The following is a 22009-nucleotide window of genomic DNA, read 5'->3' as shown; positions in this document are numbered from 1 at the left end:
GATGCAAGTTAAAGAGATATCAAAACGTTAAGTTCTGTCATTATTTACTCGTTCCAGAAGGATTTGTTTGTCTTCAGATATTTTGAATGAAATCAGTTTCAATCTAGGGACTGAGAGCTCTCGGACTAAATCTAAAATATCTTAAACTGTGTTCCGAAGATAAACGGAGGTCACACGGGTTTGTAAAGACATGAGGGTGAGTTATTAATGACATAATTTAGATTTTTCGATGAACTAACCCTTTAAGCAATAAATATTAAGGGTTAAATTCTGTCATTCATTACACACCCTCATATCGTTTCAAATCCCCCAGACCTTCATTCAACTTCTGAACACAAATTAAGATATTTTTATGAAATCAAAGAGCTTTCTGACCCTGCATAGACAACAAGAGAACTATATACGTCAAGGCATAAACACTTAGTAAAGACATTGTTAAAATAGTCCATGTGACATCAGTATTTCAATCTTAACTTTATGAAGCTACGTGAATACATTATCATGAAGCTTGCGCTGTGATTTTCTCCAAAATTGTGCCAGGGTGACTCAGAGGAGAAGAATTGTTTCATAAAGTCATTATTTTCTTTGCACACAAAAAGTAAAATTATGGTTGATCCACTGAAGTCACATGGACTATTTTGTCCATGTTCTCGGTACCTTTCTGGACCTTGAATGTGGTAGTACCCTTGCTGTCTTTGGAGGACCAGAAAGCTCTCAGATTTCATCAGAATATCTGAACATGTGTTCCGAAGATGAACAAAGGTCTTACGGGTTTGGAACGACATGAGAGTGAGTAATTAATGACAGAATTTTCATTTTTGGGTGAACTATCCCTTTAAGTCTATTCATCATACAGGATCATACAGTCTTCAGAAGACTTGGATTTTGGATTTTTATTTATTTTGTTTTTTTACAAATGTTTTGTAGCATCAAAGTTTTGGACCAGAGAGACAGAATTCTCTCTTGTTTCATTAAAAGTTTCTTTATTTGTGCTTTCAAAAATGAACAAAAATCTTATGGGTTTAGACTGATGGTTAGTAAATAACAGAAGTTTTGTTATGGGGGTTTATTAAAAACAACACTAGAAGAGTTGTACTGAAGCATTTGTTTTCCACAATCCACAAACTTGGATCACACCCAAATCGCATATAGTGGTTTCCTTAAAGCTATATAAGCTTGCCTGCTATTTTATTAACTTGTTGATAGGGAAGTTTTCCCTTAACCTTGATCTGACCTCAGTGGCATTATGCCGAGCATATGGAGTTAGTAATGCTGGCTGACTGTTGGCCAGACCGTGGACATGCTGTGCCAGTGATCTTTACTAAACCTCGCTGTGAGTGCTGCGGTCAGTGTTTGTTTTTTTCCAGCATGGGTCTTTAAACTGATTACACACTTATTGATTAGAGCGGATAGATAGTGTGTGTGAGAGAGAAAGAGAGAAAAAGATGAGGGTGAAAGATTGTAGCACAACTTTTAATTTGATCTATTGGTGTTGTGGTGGCCGAACACAAAGACAGTCTTTTCTAACATAATGAGTATTGTTCTGGTGCTCTGATTTGATAAGCTGCATCCAGAGATACATGCTGATATTTTGTATAATGTCACTGGGACATTTCATTGTCTCTCTGCTTGACTGTGTTTGCCAAACTAACATTTTACCCAAACCATTTTCACTGATGGAGCAAAAATAAACAAATTACTTGGTCATATTTTGTTTGAATCAGTTACACGGTATTTGTCTTGTTTTTTTGAAGTGCCTTTAAAGCAACATCACATTTGCAGTCCTGCTGTTATGCTGAATCAGCACGACCAATGAAAATAGTTTGGCTACAATGTCAAAAAACCCAATTGTTTTTTGATTGGTTAAATCAGACCTGAGTGTATTCATTTACAGCTTGTTTATGTTATATTTGAATTCATCTCGTCTGTAGTAATTGTCATGACTAGAAAATGTGTCTTTCTGTCTCCCCCACTATGTTTCATCATTCTCTGGCTCTTTCTTTTGTGAAACATGTTTATTCTCTCTTATTTTCCAGACAAATTGACATCACTAGTTTTTATTGTCTGCAGTAATAGAGCAGACGCGATCACTACAAATAGACCATTAATCGTTGACTTAAAAGCAAATCTTTAATTAGACCACTGTGATTTAACATTGGTGTGGTTTTTTTTATGATACCATTTTTCAACTTCATACAAATTCAATGAAAACATAAACATAAAAGAGAGGTGCCCAAGGCCTGAGAAGGAAACCAACTCTATTGTTTGTCTTGTGGTTGAGATCATGAATGTCTTGTCGCTATGCTAAGTCATCGCACATAATACCAATCTTATCATCAGAATCTAAAGGGAGCGGTTGGGGATATCAAACTCTTCGATGAGTCACAGAAACCCCCAATAAAAGAAAGATGAGTCTCATGACCCACATATCTCTCATGTAAAATATTACAGTATTCTCTTGCTGTAATTACTGTCTACTACGGTGCTGCATTACAACCAGCTTCAGAACAACCAGGCCTCAGGATTCCTTCCAAATAACTTGCCGACTGTATGAGACTGGTAGGCCAGGACAAGTAGGTTTTTGGTAAACTGTTGAATGAATGATGAAGTTCTCTGAATCTTAGAATTAACTTTTTGGAATGGTTGGTGGTGTACCTGGAATAATGGAATAAAATGCTCCCTAATGGTGGCTCACTAGATTTAGGAACAAATCTAACAAATCTTTTTTTTTCCCTTTAAAATATTATTATCTGGAAGTTTTAGGATCTAATTGGCTGCTCATACAATAATGAGGGTGAGAAAGGTGATATTATTTTGTAACTACATTAATTATAATTGCTAATAATGTTTTCAATAAAGCCCAAAGCTAGATGGGGCTCTGCTGGTGTAGGGGGAAATCGTCTGATGCAGACCAGCTGTCCTGGCTTGGAAGAACAGGTCTGAGAGCCTCCGGCAAATGGACCTCTTTGTAGTGGATTGAGCACTAGGGATGTGCATTTTGCAGATGTGAAATGTATTGAAATTTTGAAAAGTCACAATTTTCCAAACATTTACATTAATATTTCAATATTTTAATGACACATTCACATGTACACAGTTCTTAGTTGTTAGTTTATGATCGCATGACCACACAGATGAAATATTTCATCTGCAATTAGTAAGTGATATATTTTGACATTGTAAAATGGAATAAAATAATAATATAATAATAATAATTATTATTGCTGTTGTTGTAGTTGTTGTTATTATTATTATTAAGACAGAAATTGATTTCTGTTGTAAATTTAGAACTGTAAAAATGAAAAATAATTTTTTAGATTTATATACACCACATTCATACCCTTGAGCTTTCAACACAAGACAGCAGACTACTGCTGAAATGCTGTAAACTTCTGTCTACAAAAACGTTGGAAATTTAGTTAAGGTGTAAATAAAGTAAACCTTACACAGGGTGCATTGCCAAATGCACATAAAAGCCCAAGCAGAAATTCCCCATTAACTCTAAACTGAGCCACTCTGATATTGTAAAAAAAAAAACTTATTTTACTGTGATTACCATACAACCCCATTTATTTATTTATAGTTTTTGAGTAGATTCGATGTATGAAAGCATGTATTAAGGTGTGAGTGTATATGTGTATGTCTGGCTGTTTAAACTGTGAGTGTGAGAAAATTCTGGATGAAAACGGCTGTCTGGATCACTTTCAGGGCAGGGCTGAAGAGTGAGGGAGAGCGAGTGAATGGATTCTGTGGGCATCAAGGGAGTGAAAGAACCGTATTATCTGTTCATCTTTGTGTGGTGGTTCAGGTGGAAGGAGGGAGGGAGGGGGGTGTCAGGATCCCACAGCCTCAGGTGAGGAGACAAACAGGTGAGTGCAGGCATTATTAATATTATCCTCCCAGCCTCTCGGTTCACTCTGTAAGTGTCGGTTCCTGAGTGATGACCCACACAGTGTGCTTCTCCATTTAACTGTGTTGTCATACTGTAACACACTGTGGCTCCTCCATTGTTTAGTGTTGCCTGATTAATAGTGTCGTGATTGAAGCTGTTGGCCTTCCTGTGGTCACACAGTAAATTAGATCATCACTCTCCCTTTCTTCCATTGTGACAAGAAAAGAAGAGATGAGGGCGTCTATGATCAGGATGAATGGATATGGAGAGGAAGTGGATGTGTGGGAACTCAGTGTGGGGTTTGGAAATCAGTGTTGTTAGTTGATGGCTATAGTTGCGAGGTTATAACCTTCATCATACACCACAAACACTCGGTGTGTACAAGGCAGAGGGTCAGATGATCTGAAACTAGAGGTGAATTTGAGTTCTGTGGGTGACTGAAGCTCAGAAATGTGAATAATCATCATCTGAATACAAAAAAAAAAAAAACAATCGAATAACATATGCAGGGTGGGAAATATGACCAAAATTGTAATTTATAAGTAATATATTTGACATACAGTATAAACACATATTTGTATAATATCAATTGGCATCAGGATTATGACAAAAATCATAATTGTTGATTATCCCCTTGAAATTGTAATTACAATTATTAATTACGGTTATCACAATTTACACTGAATGATGTTTATACCATTGTCTGATGCAACTGCATGCCGTATTTTTATATGAAAATAAACAAGCTGAAAACACGCTAACTGAAAAATGTTTAGTGCTTTTCCATTGTATTAAAGGGTTAGTTCACCCGAAAATTATGTCATTAATTACTCACCCTCATATCGTTGCAAACCCGTAAGACCTCCATTCATCTTGGGAACACAGTTTAAGATATTTTAGATTTAGTCCTAGAGCTTTCTGTCCTTCCATTGAAAATGTATGTACGGTATACTGTCCATGTCCAGAAAGGTAATAAAAACATCTTCAAAGTAGTCCATGTGACATCAGAGGGTCAGTTAGAATTTGTTGAAGCATCTAAAATACATTTTGGTCCAAAAATAACAAAAATGACCACTTTATTCAGCATTGTTTTCTCTTCCGGGTCTGTTGTGAGCGCGTTCACTGCAGTTTAGTGATATCCGTTTCGCGAACGAATCACTCGATGTAACCGGATCTTCTTGAACCAGTTCACCAAATCGAACTGAATCATTTGAAAAGGTTCGCGTCTCCAATAAGCATTAATCCACAAATGACTTAAACGGCTGACACTCCCTCTGAGTTCAAACAAACCAATATCCCGGAGTAATTCATTCACTCAAACACACTGACTGAACTGCTGTGAAGAGAGAGATGAAGATGAACACAGAGCAGAGTCCGATTTTTACATTTTTGGTTGAACTAACCCCTTAAGCCTCAAATGTCAACTATACATCGGATTGGTTTCTTCTTTAAATTATAAAAAAGTAAAAATATGATTAAGAGTAAAAATACGCTTAAGATATGTTTTTTTCTTTTTCTACATAAGGGACTTTGAACGATTAATTGCCACTTTGAATGATTACGTAATTGTGGCATCCATAATTGTAATCGAGATTACATTTTTTTATTAATTGTACAGTCCTAATCAGGATAATCATAGAGAACTATTTTGTGTATCCTTATCTCAAGCAGCATTGTATGAAATGTCTAAATAAGCACAATTTGGGGTTTTCAGTTCTGGTTTAGATTTTGAGCTCACACTAGGAAAAGTCTGTAATAATACAGCCCAATATACTGTGTTAATATGAAGGATTTTTCCATTTTTAATAACAGGATTTTCAATTATGTATTGCACTGTACATTTTTCTACTGGTTTTTTCTTACAGTGCAGTTGTTGTGTGTTTAATTTCCTGCATGTTGCTGAATTTAAGTGAGTGTGATAACCAAGTCCTGAAGGTTATCTGATGAAGATTGGATTCAGCCCTCTGAGATATTTGAAGCCATTTATCACTGTCTCAGCAATACTCTGGGTGTCTGTGTTCACTCGCATCAGTTTTTGGAGCTTCTGCTTTTTAAAGACTGGGTTGTAGTTCATCTACATCATTACTTGATTGATCTTTTTTATTATTATTATAACAGTTTCCCAATAGCAGCCTGAGGTCACACACGTTGTCCTCTATTGACCCTGAACCTCATTAATCACCCACACCTAAGATCAAACCTAAGAGCAGATTGATTAGAGGCCCACAGCCTTTGTGAACTAGGATACTAAAATTAGTAATGTGACATTTAGCTGACACTTTTCTTTAGCTTATTACAGGGAAAGTTCTCTCGGTCACCTGGGGTTAAGTGAATGGCTGAATGAATGAGTCTCACAGAAACATGTCTGGGTCATAATTTCACCCTAAGATCAAAAGGAAATAATTATAATATTATGCATAAAGACAATGAAGCATCACTATCACCAGTGATAGTAGTCAATAGATTTTTATCCTGTTTGGACATAATAATCTGTCAGTGTATCTGTATAAATTAATGTGAAAATAACAAATACTGAAATTACTGCTGTCAAACGATTCATCTCGATTAATCACATCCAGAATAAGAGTTTTTGTTTACATAATATATGTGTTTGTACTGTGTGAATTTATTATGCATATAAAGACACACACATACAGCATATATTTTGAAAACATTTACATGTATATATTTATATTCATATAAATGATATCATATATAAATATATTTAATATATAAAGGTAACATAATTTTTTTTTAAATATATACATGCATGTTTGTGTATTTATATATACATAATAAATGTACACACATATATTATGCAAACAAACTTTTATCTTGAATGTGATTAATTGCAATTCATTGTTTGACAGCACTAGTTTATATATATATATATATATATATATATATATATATATATATATATATATATATATATATATATATATTCAAAACTTCAAAAGTCTGAGGACAGTGTTTTTTAAAGACATTAATACTTTTATTCAGCAATTAAATCAGAAGTGACATTTATACTGTAATGTTAGAAAAGATTTCCATTTCAAATAGATACTGTTTTGAATGTTATATTCTTCAAAACCTTGAAAAAAATGTATCATGGTTTTCACAAAAATATTAAGCAGCGCAACTATTTTCAGCACTGATAGTAATAATAATTTTTTTTTTATAAATACCAAATTAACATATTCAAATCATTGTTGAAGATTCATGTCACACTTAAAACTAGAATAATGGCTTCTGAAAATATTGACATTTTAAATGGTTAATAATATTTCACAAAATAATATTTTTTTTCTGTAATTTTGATGCTTTGGTGAGAATAAGAGACTTGCTGAATCTTGCTGACCCCATACCATAGTGCATAATCAATTTAAATCATATATAAAATATTATGCTAATGATAATTTGGCTTCAGTTAAGCTTCTTTATGCAAAATATACTTTATTTCAACCACCCAAATAATATTTTTACAGTCTTTGTAAGATTCACACAATGTTAGCTCATGCATTCCTTGCAGGGTTTTAACCTTTAATCTTTCACTTTCCAGTCCAGATCTTCAACCACAAAGTTACACTGCTACAAAATCTCCACCACCATTTTAAATTCTTTCCTCAATTCCTCTTCCATTAAACCTGTAATCCTGAGCTTTAACATGGGCAATCGAATGTACCTGAAGGGGATATGGCTGGCTAAATGGAGTGGGCATGTCCAGACATGATCCCTGCCTGGGCTTATGAGTCCCATCCATCAATTAAAATGTAAAAAGCAATTTATCCATGACTCTGTCAGTTCCAAAGAGCAAATTCAGGAGATTGAATCTGAACGAAAGAAAATCCATCCGTAGGTTTCTGTGGAAATGTTTCAGTAACAGTTCATCAGAAGAAAATCGAATTAAAATTTGTCCTGAAATTATGGCTCTGTGAGCTGTGAGAGCATTCAGAGGCTGTGTTGATGTGGTTTCATAGTCAAAACAGTTATTAATATAGGTGTTGTGTGTTAACTTGACAAATGTTGACTTCATACTAGTTAAATTAATGCCAGCATTCTCTTTGAGTAGGTCACGGTTTATAGACATGCTGTCATAAGCAGGAAAAACACACCCATGAGCCGACACAATTGCACATGGGAAAAAACATCGACTGGCTCTTCTAAATTTCCATCTAAACAGTGCTTATATATCTTTATCATGTGTAATATGATGTATGCGCTCAGTTTTTTGATTATTTATGTGTATATGTGTGTGAGAGAGTATGAGAGAGTCTGTCTCCAGGGCGAGCTGTAAATTGATCCCCTTCTATTATGTCATATTGTATTTTGGAGAGTTTCAGCACTCAGTTACCTGGACATTCCTGCTGCCTGGGAACCAGAGAAACTCATTTACTACAGGGACACAAAGAGAGAGTCTTTCTTTCTCTCTGTTAACTCCTATGACCGCATACCTGTGCAGTCATGCAGATAGACTAATGTATACCATGCAATTGTTTCAAAAACATTTTGTCTCTCTGTGAGGTGCTGGCTTTTTTATTTTATCGTACATCTGTATGCAGACTCACAGTGACTGAAAGCACCTGTAAAGACAGCAGTCATGTACAAACACAAGCTTTTAGCCATCGAGACACCATTTTAATTCCATTAACATTCATTCGCGTATGTGCTGAAGATAAGATCCTAGCCTCGGGACAGTCGAGTTGGGGGACACCGGGACATTGTGCTCTCATTTGTGTGCAAATTGGATTGAAGTGGGAGTTTGCATAAAGGAAGAGGTGCTTGTCTCATTCTCTTCTCACCTTCAATCAAAATGCAACACAATTTAACTGTATATACAGATTTTTGCGAGTGATGTCTTTTAAATTAACCATTTTTTAAATCCTCAAAATTTTGTGTGAGTACACAATATTAGAGCCACAACAGAATTGCAATGGTTGATAGAGTCTCACATTTGCGAAGAACTATGGGGTTGATCGAAAAAAGAGTGAAAGGCTAAAGTGAGTCCTGGAGGGTCAGGCAGAAAGACTGTAGACCTTAAAAATTTTGGATATAATAAAAGGGAACAGGTTACAAGGGCACTGGTAAGATTAAGGAAACATGCAGAAAAAAAAACATTTAGACTGTCACTTCGCTGGCTCACTGATTTGATAAATGCTATGATAATTTAATGCTCTGCTCTGTTATTCTTGTTATTATTCTGTATCTTTTATTCACCCTTCCGCTCTACTCCCTGGCCTCATGATTTTGTCCTTTTCCAAAAGTCACTCATCCATAACGTTCCTCCCATGTTCATTCTCTCTCTCTCTTTTCATCTACTCACTCTTGGGTGCTGCCTTGTTAGCTGGACTGTGCTCTCTTGTCTTATCTACTCCAGACCCACAATTATTTCTCCTTTATCAGACTGTCTTCTGTCTAACACCAAGACAATTACATATTAAAGAGCTGGGAGTCAGACACAGGTTTGAGTCGGTGGAATTACTCTCAGTTTACTCTGACTGGCAGGTTACTTTAATTGGCTACTCTGATTCATTCAAGCCTTGTCGTTTCTTCCTGTCATTTCATCGCCTGTCTCCATTTATCCTTTTCAAACCCCTCCCTCTATCGTTTCTTTTTTCAATTCAAGTGTTTTCCATTTCTCCCTCTGCTCCTGAAATACAGGTTTTGGTGTCCTGCATAATGAACTCATGCACTGAGGGCTGTTATTTCCACACTTAATGGGGCAGGTCATTGTGATGTCCTGTGGTTCTGATTGGTAGGAGTGTGACTGTTCTATTTTTTCATTGGCTCTTTCATTTGCTCACTGGTTCTTAAGGCTCCTTCAGAGAAATGAAAGAGATGCTGAGTGCAGATGACAAGCATGAGCACAATCAGTCTTACAGGACACAGCATGGCAGGCATGTGTCTGCTCTTGTGCTCTGGTGATTGATATATTTTTATGTAAATATATTTTGTAAATACAGCTCCTCTCATTTAAGTTATAGGGATGAATTTACACTCATACAATAGCTCTGTTCCAAAGCTTGTCTTCTAAAGGCCAGTTTACACTGCATTGACACACACCAACTGGTTGGTAAGGTTTTTTCCGGATCAGTGTCTTAACCCATCAGCATCTGCCATTTTTCATGGTTGATTGCCATTTGTTGGGTTGTGGAATGTCTAAGAAGTGATAGAATAGATACTATAATCTGGAGATTGTCATGTTGGTCTGAATTAGCCTTATAGTGTTAGTTTACCGAAAATTAGCTCATGTTTTACTCACCCTCAAGGCACCCTCTTTCAGACGAATACAGTCGGAGTTATATTAAAAATTGTCCTTGCTCTTCCAAGCTTTATAATGGCAGAGGGCAGGTGTTTTTTTCACAGGTGTTTTCGTCCAAAAGAAGTCAAATAAAGTGCATCTATCCATAATAAAACATCCCTCACACAGTTCCTAGGGTGAATAATGTCCTCCTGTAGAGAATCAATGCACTTTTGTAAGATAATATCCATATTTACAAAGTTTTAAACACTTTTCTCTCACTTTCAGTAAATGTAATACGTACAAACCATTCCGGGTGGATGATGTTGGACATATGTGTAGTACATGTGCCTGTGAGATATGCTAGTATCATGAGTTAGTTCACAGGAGCAAAGGAAGCAAAGTTTACTTTCTTTAGCATAGGTAAACCAGTCTCCTTTTGGCTTATATCACAATTCTCAAAAAAAAAAAATTCTTGTTTTGCCCTCTTTGACTTAATTATTTGGCGACTGTCTCTTTTACTTTAAAGTTGGGACTTATTCCACCATATTGTGCCTTGTACTTCCCCCACTCATATATATGCAGGGAATTATGAGATATAAAAGTGACTCTGCCTTATAATTTGGCCAAATTGCCTTCATGCTGTAAGCAAGCCTGTGATACCTTATTATGTTGTCTTCATATGTAATTCAGTAGATTTTTTAACAGAGCAACACATGCTAACCATGTTTTTATGTGAACATGCCAGATGGGGTAATTTCCTCTGAAAGACAAAAGGGACCGCCCGCCCTGCCTTGGGCCCTGACGGAGAATGACTCGAGGAGGCCTGTTGTTTTTAGTGCTCAGAAATCACATACCTTTGTCAAGCCAATTAACCCAAAAGGAATTTGACTTTGAGAGACAGGGGAAATTATGTGAGGGTGGGACAAAAGGGATAGAGAAAGTGGGAGAGGGAGGCTGCTGATAATCATACCAGCGATGAAAGGAAAAACAAGAGAGAGAGAAATAGGGGTCAGGGTTTCACTATAGATGCCATCATGTATTTTGCATTCTAATGTGTAATATGTGCTTCATTTTTTTTTTATAAACCCCTGTACCCCTTCAGTGTCTGGTTGAGTGGTGGTAGAGAATGTAAGAGTTGGAGGAGATCAACCAACAAATTGAATTTGAGAAGCCAATTATTTGACAAAGTTTGTTTTCTCCAGAACATACAAGTATATTAAGTGGACTTGATTCATTTTTAGTGTGAAATGTGTTGATGAAATGCTATCTTGACTAGTGCTGTTAAACTATTAAAAATAATTTGTTATTTGCAATCTGATATAAAATAAATGCTGAAAATATAAATTTAAGATTAAAAACACATTTAAACAAAATTAGAGGCAACTAACTGATTTAAAACAATAAATACTGTAATAGCATTTAAATAACAGTTAAATAATGAACCTTTGATGAATTTGTTTTGGAGACTTTGATGTTTCGCCATTTACCATTTTGTTTGCCTTCTATAATTATCGTACCAATTTTTTTCTAAAATGATCACAGTTTTATTTATTTAATTTTATTTCTTTTTAAAGTATCATGTTTATTAAGAGAAATTTAATTTTATTTGTACTTTTAAAAATGAATTAGCAAAACTACATTAATAAATAAGTGTACTGAAAAAAAAAAAAAAAAAAACTGAAAGGCAATTTTTGGAGGGATACAACTATATTTATTAGGACTAGTGTAAATCTTATATTTATTTTGGTGCATGTACATATTATGTTTAGATTATTTCTTTTATATTGTAGGGTGACAATTTTACCATCAGTAAATGCAAAATTCTAATCCTGGGACATTGTACATATATGTATTTTTTATGTGCATTGAAAACCTGAATAAAACACAGCCACAGGTCGGGGACAAACACTCAGGTGGTAACTGAAGCAGGGACGAGATGGCGATCCGGTGGTGGTGAGGTGATAGCGTGCTCAGGTCAAGCATCATCAAAGCAAAACATTTCCCAGAGTCTCTTCCCATTAAAATGTCATTTACGACTCTTATTAATGCTGTTTCAGTACTAAGGTTTCTCCTGAAACCTGATTGGAAAATGTCCATTATATTATTATCAGTTAAAAAAATCTATAAGTTGAGTGTGGACAACTTTTTCTAAATTCTTACTCATAAAGGGGAGTTTTGATATCGACCTAAACTTTTTGAGATTTTTGACTATCCAATCTATCTCAATAATGGCCCGCTTAAACTCAAGTGGTACTATGCCAGATTGTAGGCTACTGTTAATAATTAAAAGACCTCCAACTTTTCTAAGGAAACCAAATTAAACTGACTCAGAACTGGGAGAGAAGGTCTCTCTATTATATTAAACACTGTGTGCCCTACTCCTGATATACTCGACCTGATCAAATCCACCTTGTCCACAAAAAAATTCAAAAAAGCCTGGCTTAAGTCATGAGATGGTCTTACAAGTACACTTTTAGGCGGGTTTAACACCTTATCTATGGTAGCAAACAGCACTTTAGGGTTGTTCACCTCTTGTGATACAATCCTTGAGAAATAAGATGATCTCTCTGATTTTACTGCATTTTGATAATTTCTCAAAGATTCCCTAAAAATATCATATGAAATTTGCAATTTATTTTTAACCCATATATGCTCAGCCTGCCTGCAGACCCGCCTAAAACCCTGTGTTACCTCATTTAGCCATGGTTGCTTATTCACTTTTTCCCTCTTCACCTTAAAAGGTGCAACAGTATCAAGAATCTTACTACATACATGGTTAAAAGAGTGTACCATTTCATCTGGTGCTGTTACAGGCACTTCAGAAAAAACATTTATAAAAGGTAGCTCTACAGCCATAAAAGCAGCAGTAAAAGCATCATGTGTATGATCCGTAATGAACCACATTTTTGAAGGAAAAGAAACATCCTGTACAACACGAGGCATGTTCAAATTATACCTAACAGGCTTGTGATCTGAAATAGGAATCTCATCAATGCAAATATTCTCAATGCTTATACCCAAAAATAACACCAGATCCAGTGTATGCCCATGGACATGTGTATGCCCCATTACACTCTGGGTAAGATTAAAAGAGTCAATCAAAATGAAAAAAATCCTTAGATTCATGGGTTTTTCTGGGAAACAGACATGAATATTAAAATCCCCCATAATCAGAATCTTGTCAGCACAAGTTATAAATCCAGATAAAAAAAACATAAAAATCCTCAAGGAAATCCTTACTGTAACCAGGTGGCCTATAAACTAATGCGCAATACACTGGTGTAGACATATCAACCTTCATAACTTGGACTTTAAAGGATTTAAAATTTTCAGTAGCGAGCTGCTTACATTTAAACAAATTATTAAAAATAGCAGCTAGACCTCTCCCACGACGATTTATCCGCGGGGATATGTAAAAACTGGCAGTCAGGAGGTAAAAGCTCAGCTACAGGGCTCATGTGATTATCATTTAGCCAAGTCTCAGTAATGAAGAGAAAGTCCAGGCGATGAGCAATATAAAAGTTATTCAAAATAAAATTCTTATTTACAATAAAACGGGCATTTATTAAACCCATGTTCACAGTAGTTGAAGCAAGACATACATCTGTGGAGTGCGCACTTAGTTCACCAGAACCGACTCGTTTTAAGTGGCACAGATTTGCGCAATTCACCCCTCTGCTTACCCACCACTTCATCCACGTAGTCCGGATCAAAGGTGGCAGAGATGCAGGAGGGACCACAGGTACAGAAAAAAAAGGCCGTATCTCCACAACTCATCTACTTCCACAATCTGACCTCAGTTTCTTAAGCTTTACCATGATTCCCGCACGCGTCCCCCGTCTCCTCCGACATCTAGTGAACCAGCATGCACAGCCCGGTGAATCACACAATTTAAAAGGTAAGTGTGGTGTTCGTCTCTGCTCAGCGAACAGTTTCATATGGAAATCACAAGTGTTTGTTTCCGATACCATCTGTCGAACGTTTAGCAGAGTAACCTGATCATACATCAGCCGTAGACAGTCCATATGATTTAAAGAGCATAATAAAACCAAAAAACATAATGTAAGCAGTCTATACACGGAGCGTCGGCACGCCAAAACACCACCTGGCGCCATCTTGCTCCAATATTGCTCCATCTTGCTCCATGCAAAATAAAGTTGCATATCCATATCATTTGTAAGCTTCCCATGTGTAGTTGTGCATGTAAGTAATCTTAGTTTCTTTGTCAGTGCTGTTGTACGTTTATGAATATTCAAGTAAATGCCCGTGGGCCGCACTGCGGCCAAATACCAAACTGCCTAAAGGCTTTCAGAAACCATACATCCTTCACAAAGAGAAAAACAAGAAAACAGAAGAAGTAGGATGAGGGGCAGCAGAGAATGCTAAACAGATTTAAAACAAGTAAATAGTTTGGAGGAGAAGCAATGAAAAAATACTCTGCATTAGAGTTGGAGATGGGCGTCCATGTTTTGTAGACCGAGTTCATAGAGGAGATTACATAGTGCTGCTAGAGCACACAAACACCAGAGTGGACCCTTCTCTCTCTCTCTCTCTCTCTCTCTCTGAGGTCACTGGGAGTAAAGTAAAAAGATAATTAATGTAGCTGTTCTAATTTAGTCTCTTCCTCTCTAAAAACCCTGTGTGGCTCTGCTGGTAACACCTTAGGTGGACGCTACAGCTTCCATGGCAACACCTGCTCTCTGCAGGTGTGTGAGAGCGGGAGAGGATTGGATGAGTGTAGTTATTATGGGCTTGGAAAAATGTGTGTGTGTCTGTGTGTGAATGTGCATAATTACTATATTGATGTTTTAAGAGAATGTTTTTCCTCATTGGACAAAGTGTAGGCCTGCACCCATGATTCATTTGTCCTTGTTATCTCATAGTAGAAGCAAATAATGAATACAGGCTATAATGTTTAATATAATTTATTGTTTAAAGTGTCTCTTGCACACCCAAGCTGCATTTAAATCCTTAAAAATATAAAAATATATATACTAATATTTAAAATAATAAAAATATAGTAAAAACAGTAATGTTGTGAAGTATTACAATTAAAGTGTTTTCTATTTTAATATATTTTACAGTTTTTCTCAGTCACTTTGGTGCATTTCTCAAATCAGAAAGGAAATTCTCAAAACTACTTGTACAACCTCCACATCATCTAGTCATTTATACACATCACAAAACCAGTTTCTCATTCTTTTGAACAAGTTGCGATTGCTTTAGTACATTCATGCAATTGACCACTAGTAAAAGTGTAACTGGGAATTCTATCCAGTCTCTTTCAATCAATATCCCACATAGGGTAATGTGTAAATTTGTACTCTTGAATATGGATATATGGCATACATAAGCATATGGCATACTGTTCAATACAGAAACTGTCATCCAAAATGTTGCCATGGTTTACATCAGAACATCGCTCCAGAGTACACTGTTATATTGACAACATGACTAAGCAATTTGACTGTCTTATCCGTAAACTATGACACAAGGACTTGTCATTCTGATGGCACTGACATGTTCATTGACACAGATATTTATTTTTGAGAGATAAACTAAGGATTTTGAGCAAGAGACTGGCTTTTGCAGGTAATCCATGGTGTTTTGCTATTTGTACGAGTTGTACTGTTTTGCAAATCTCAAGGATGATTCGAGAAATGAACCAAAGCGACTGAGAAAAACTGTAATACTAACAAAGTGCACTAAGCATTTTGACTATCTTGTTTGTGAACTACGACACAAGGACTTTTCATTCTGATGGCACTGATATGTTCATAGACATGAATACTTGCTTTTGAGAGATGAACTAAAGATTTTGAGTAAGTTACAGGCTTTTGCTGGTAATCTGTCTTGTGGTGCTGTTTGTACAAATTGATTTGAGAAATGCAACTACTTCTTTGCAAATAGTAAGGATGATTCGAGAAATGCACCAAAGCGACTGAGAAAAACTGTATCCATAAACTATGACACAAGGACTTGTCATTCTGATGGCACTGACATGTTCATTGACACAGATAGTTTTTGTGGCTATTGTTAATCTCTAATGACACTGGGCTCAGTTATCTTACTCATGTACTATATAAAGACAACAAACATTTTACAGTTTGTACAAGGGATAGAGAATAGCAACTATGGTGTTTACTGGGATTTTATTGGGGAGAAATGGGTGCTAGAGAAGCATGATGGAGGGTTATGTCAAAACAGCATAAGAATAGTGAGTCAGTGATAGAGAGAGACAGAGAGAGGGAAATTCCTCTCAGAGGGCTGGGAGTTCTTCCTGTTGGAATGAGCTCTGTTTGTAAATGCTGTCTCAGTCGGGATATCCTCCTGTACCCCCATCAGTGGGACACCAATTGGGTTTTGCAAATCATTAGTCCTTTTCTTTTCATAACTTTTAAAGTGCTGCATAAGCATTGCAATTTCCAATGGAGTCCAAAACACTGAGACCACATTGAAAAATCTGTTCAGAGCTGCTGTCATTAAAGGCAAATATATAAACATTAAACTAGGGCATTCTGACATTGATATTTATGTTACAATTAAACTTTTATTTCAAACGGTTATGCTGAAAACAGCTAAAGGTCCCAGATTTAATATGGGACTTAGACTGAATATGAGCGAGACAGACAAAGAGAGTAAAAGTGAGAGAGAGTAAGTGTGTAACTAAGGAGTTTAAAGATGAATTCAAGTTGGTATATAGATGTTTATGGTTGAATGGACAGATATTTATAGAGAGTGAGTGAGAGAGAGAGAAAATGTAAAGGGCTTTTTAACTAAAGCCATCATCAGGGCTTAAATGGAAAAAGAAGACTAGTCCAGAATAGCATACTAACATACTGTTCTTACTGTTGCTGCAGTATGTGTATCTGTCTATAAATTATTTATAATAAGTAAAATAATTAGTAATAGAATACGCTGATTGGCCAGCTATCCAGTGCATTGTGATTGGCTGAATACATCAAGCATGTGATGGAAATGTTCGCCCCTTAACCTACTGTGATGACATCTCCCGGTACGATTAGACAAAACCAATAACACCCATTAAACGAGCCATTTGTTGCATCCAGTGGGGATATAATTACAGATTATAATGACTTATACTGTGTTTTTACAAGTTGTGTTGTATATCGCACAACATAAACTTAAACAATGTCTGCATTTGTGATCGGAGAAACAACAAACAACAAGCACTACTACACAAAGCTTAATACTCGTGTTTGAATCATCAGTGGCAAATTCTTTAAACATAAAAAATGTACTTCTGTGAGTCAGGAACACCAGACTGTCCATGCAAAGTTGGAACTGCCCCACTTTGTAGAACAGCCTTTGAGCACAGACGCATTGTAGGCTACTCTGCAGGATGAAGAAACTGTCCTCCATAAAATGCATCACACAGCGTCACACACTGCGTGCTTGAGTGTAACTGTTGGTTACTCACATTCTTCAAAATATCTTTTGTGTTCAGCAGAAGAAAGAAACTCATTCAGGTTTGAAACCACTTGTGAGTAAATGATGACATAATTTTTTATTTTTGGGTGAGCTATCCCTGTTAATGTTAATAAAACATCAAAACACAAAGAGAAAAATCACTCTCTGCTCTTGAGGTGTATATGGTGTTTATATTTGTTCGTTCAGTTCCTTGAATGCTACAAATACACCTGAACCTGTACCTGAGAAATAAAGCACTGTTTGTTCATGTACAAAATATCTCTTTTGCACAATTTCATGTACAGTATTTACTTAAAGTTTTTTACAGTCTCAGTTTGTGTATATATAGTCAACTATTTATAATATTTATATAGTCAGATGGTTAACTGTTGTATAGGTCTATAATTGTTTTTCTTTACTTCTATCGTTGTATGTTTATATTTATGATTAACTAGTATGTAGCACTGTGGTCCTGCGAGACATCCCATTTCATTCCACTATATGTTCACACATGTAGCAGAATGACAATAAAGCTTGACTTGACTTATTTGTATATTATGTGTATTTGTAATGTGTATCTTTGTTCTTATTTTTTATTAACAAGGATAAAATAAAGACAAAGATTTTTGTATTCACCCACTTTTGCCTATATACTGTATATGCTATTCTTTTTTATTTCATATTTTGTTACCGTAAGGCTTTATTTTTAAAAAGGGATATTAGTTTGGCTGTACTGCTCAGACAACTAGCAAAATAATAAAACCAACATGAAAAAGAATGATACAAGTCATGAATCATGATTTTCCTGTAAAATAAAAAAAAATATCAAGTAATAAGTAATAGGCAGTATATTTACCAAAATGTGCTGTATATAACTGAACTGCATAATTCAGTCAATTGATCTCTCTTTCCTATCTACACAGCCTTATTTATTTACATCCCAAGTTCCCAACATGGTCCACCTCAGTACTGCATGCTATTAGAATTTTTCTTTAGCCCTCCTCCTCCCCAGCACCACCTGTCTAGATCTGCTGGGGGGGGGGGGGTTCTCCCTACTTTACTTTGCAGCCGCAGAATGTATCCTAATCCCTGCTATTCCAAACATGCTTCAGCAGTAAGATAATGTCAGATATATTATATTATTGTGGCAGGGGGGGCGTGGTTTAGCGAAGTCTGCAGCGGGAGAGAGAATCAGGAGACGAGCGTTAAGTGAGTGGTTTGGGCGAAAATTATCATCACCTGTTTCTTGTTCTAGTAATTGGCGTGGAGAGAGTATAAAACGCCAGGAGAGTCGGAAGCAAGCGAGAGAGAGACGGACTGCTGACGCAAACCGGAAACCGAAACCGAAAGTATTGTGCCAACGTGTCAGAATAGAAGTCACCATTTGGTGTTTGTGAACTTTAATTTTATATTTGTTAATAAATACGTCAGCAGTCCAGCCGACCCCTTTGTCCTCTTCCTTTCCTCCAAACGAACTTGCTACAATTATATTATATACATATTGCGCAACATAAACTTAAAACAATGTCTGCATTTGTGATCGGAGAAACAACAAACAACAAGCACTACTACACACAGCTTAATACTCGTGTTTGAATCATCAGTGGCAAATTCTTTACATTTTTTATTATAATGTCAGCAGCATAGCAGATCTAGTCCACAAAGATCAATCCTACATACACTGCATTTTTCTTATTAAAATGATGTTAAATATTACTGTATGATAATTAAATACTATATCTCACAATGCAATGCATTCAACTTAATCTTACAGTTCTGCTATTAAGACTAAAATGTTTAGCATAGAATAATGTTTACGGTTTTACTTACTATTGTGAATTAATAATACTATAGGTAATATATTCATTATACTATGTAGTGTTCAATAAGCTATTACATTCTGAACATAGCTTAAGTTCTATTTTTTTTGATGAAGTGGGGGAGGGGAGAGAAGGAGAGGAAAGCCATTTAGATATTTCATAACTGTTTAATCTTGTCAGCCTAAGGGTGTTTTCCAGACCAATATTTTCTCATAGAAGAGGGTTAGGGATATATATTGATTTGCTTGCTTTAAAATGAACACCATTCACTTCTCAGTTTGTTAGAATGAGGAGAATATATAAATAGGTTAAACCATAACCTATTTATGCATTGTGTGTGCTACAGACATTAATACCAAAAATCATGTGTCTTGTTGATGAGTTCTTTTCTAAGGGATCAGATATGATTTCTGACATGATCATAGAGACTTTGAAGGTGGACTCTTTTAGCTCTTTAGTTATAATGAGCAACTATACTGCAACATGATAAAACTATTCCGAACACCTCAGCAACTGCATAGCATACTGACTTCCTCCCAAAACACATGAGTATCATGGTAGTCTGTGTAATAAATGTCCAAATGTCAAAAATCATTTGCTCTATATATTTGCATTATTTACATTATGTTGTGTCAAAAAACATTCAGCTGTTTCTCGGCTAATAATGTCTTTCTTAACTCGTTTAAGAAACAGACTGCTTGTGTCTAAAGACTGATCTCTACATAGTTCCAGACTAAAACAAGTCTTAATCCTTGTCTTAACCCCCCACTGTTCACTGATTCTAATCTTAGCCAAACTTTTTTATTAAATGTTACTAAATGGATGATAGATTGCAGATGTGCTGCTGCTTTATGAATTCAGAGAACAGAGACTGTTGCTACATTGAGAAGGTCCAGCGAGTTTCGAGTCCCCTCATGAAGTGTTGCTATTCTGAGGAGCCGGATGCAGTGAAATACAGTGCTAGCTCATTATGAATTCACTGCAGTGCAATTGTGCCTCTTTTCCCCTTAAGTGTGAATAGAGTTCTTTCATATGCAGGCATCCAAGCATATTAGACTTTCAAATAGCTCTGTTGCTAAAGGGTTTTTGAAATAACAACACAACATCCTGTTTAGTAATAAAATTAGGCTAAAGCATATGCATATACTGATCATGTCCTTTCAGAGGGAGAGTTAGACTCTGCATATAAAGCCTTACTTTATTTATGTCTGTTTATTGTGAGCTAGTCATTATCACAAACTGTGATTGTTCATAATGGGTTTTGATGCCTTTCAGTGAAACAATTTTCCTGTAGTTCTTTTTTTATGCAGAGCTACTGTAGGAGCTGGGACACAGTGCTTTTAAAATGTCAGATGAGACACATTGGGGGTCGAAGTGAATCATTTGATGCTCACCTGTGCACAGAGACAGTAATGTCACACACTTCTGCTACTATTGTCCTGAGTGCTAAAAACTGGAGAGTTTTGTCTCTGAGCCTGATCTTATCTGCTTGATGCTGTTTACAATTGGATTTTCCGGCATCTGTTTGTCTTTTCATTCATTTGCTAGTTTATTTCATGTATTTTGGGTGTGTGATTAGGCATGATTGTGTGAGAAACGGGTACAAATCATAAACAGGATATGAGGTATTTGTGTGTGTTTTGAAACGGGACAGTCTTTTTTGGTTTTGATGGTTCCCACAGGTCTCAAGATCACTGCATGAGCACAAAGGGATAATAATATCTGTCAAAGTTAAAGCCTTAAATCCTAAAATTTTAAGACACCATTAATGTATTAAATATGGATTTACTCATATATAAAATGTTGGCAACATATATATATATATATATATATATATATATATATATATATATATATATGAGCACACACTGTATGAATGTGGATTAAAGCTTAATTTGATCTCTAATCCTGCTAAATGAAAAAGAAAGAACTAAATTAATATTTAATCAGTTAGTTTTAGTACATTACTTTTTTCTATTTTTTTATTTTAATTAAAATAAATGTTTAAATTAATAATAATAATAATAACTACATAATATTTGTGTGTGTGTTTTTTTATGTGTCATGGTAGTAAAATGTTATAATTTTATCAATTTACGTTTAACAGTTTGTACAGAAAAACATATTCTGTTAACTTAATACAATTAAATATTTCCCAATATTTTTTTTTTTTAATAATTTACTTTAGTATAATGGCAAATATAAAAGTATAATATGCAGAAAATATTTGGTAATACTTTACAGTAAGGTCCTATTTGTAAAAAATTGGTTAATCCAAGTTCTTGTCAAAACTCTTATGCCTGTTTTGATGATTAGTGACTCATGACTCATTAATTACAACATGAAGATGTAAAACTTGCATCCCAGATAAATTAGCTAGAATGGAAATTATCAGTAGTTGATCTGGAGCCAGGGGTGTGATAGAGCAGGGGAACAGTGATTTAGCAGATTTCTGAACTTGACCTGTGACAAGAAACACTCACACACCCTTCCTGCACGTGTGTGGTTCACCCACCTGTGTGTTTGTGTATACGTCTGTCTCTGACCTTGGCACTGACACTGCTGTTGGCTTACCCTGTGCTGATGCAGCCTGATAGAGAGAGAGAATAGAGGAACAGAGAA

General features: G+C 35.7%; 1 protein-coding gene across 2 annotated transcripts in view; it reads left to right on the top strand.

Moving 5' to 3' along the window:
• The window catches only part of LOC132101367 (protein jagged-1b-like), a 60797-nt gene that overhangs the window by 7255 nt on the left and 31533 nt on the right, over positions 1-22009 (top strand). The gene's annotated exons all lie outside the window — the stretch shown is intronic.

This window comes from Carassius carassius, chromosome 23 (assembly GCF_963082965.1).
Source record: "Carassius carassius chromosome 23, fCarCar2.1, whole genome shotgun sequence".
NCBI classification, from domain to species: domain Eukaryota; kingdom Metazoa; phylum Chordata; class Actinopteri; order Cypriniformes; family Cyprinidae; genus Carassius; species Carassius carassius.
The sequence above is the reverse complement of the archived record's forward strand: the minus strand, read 5'-3'. Positions and strand labels throughout refer to the sequence as shown.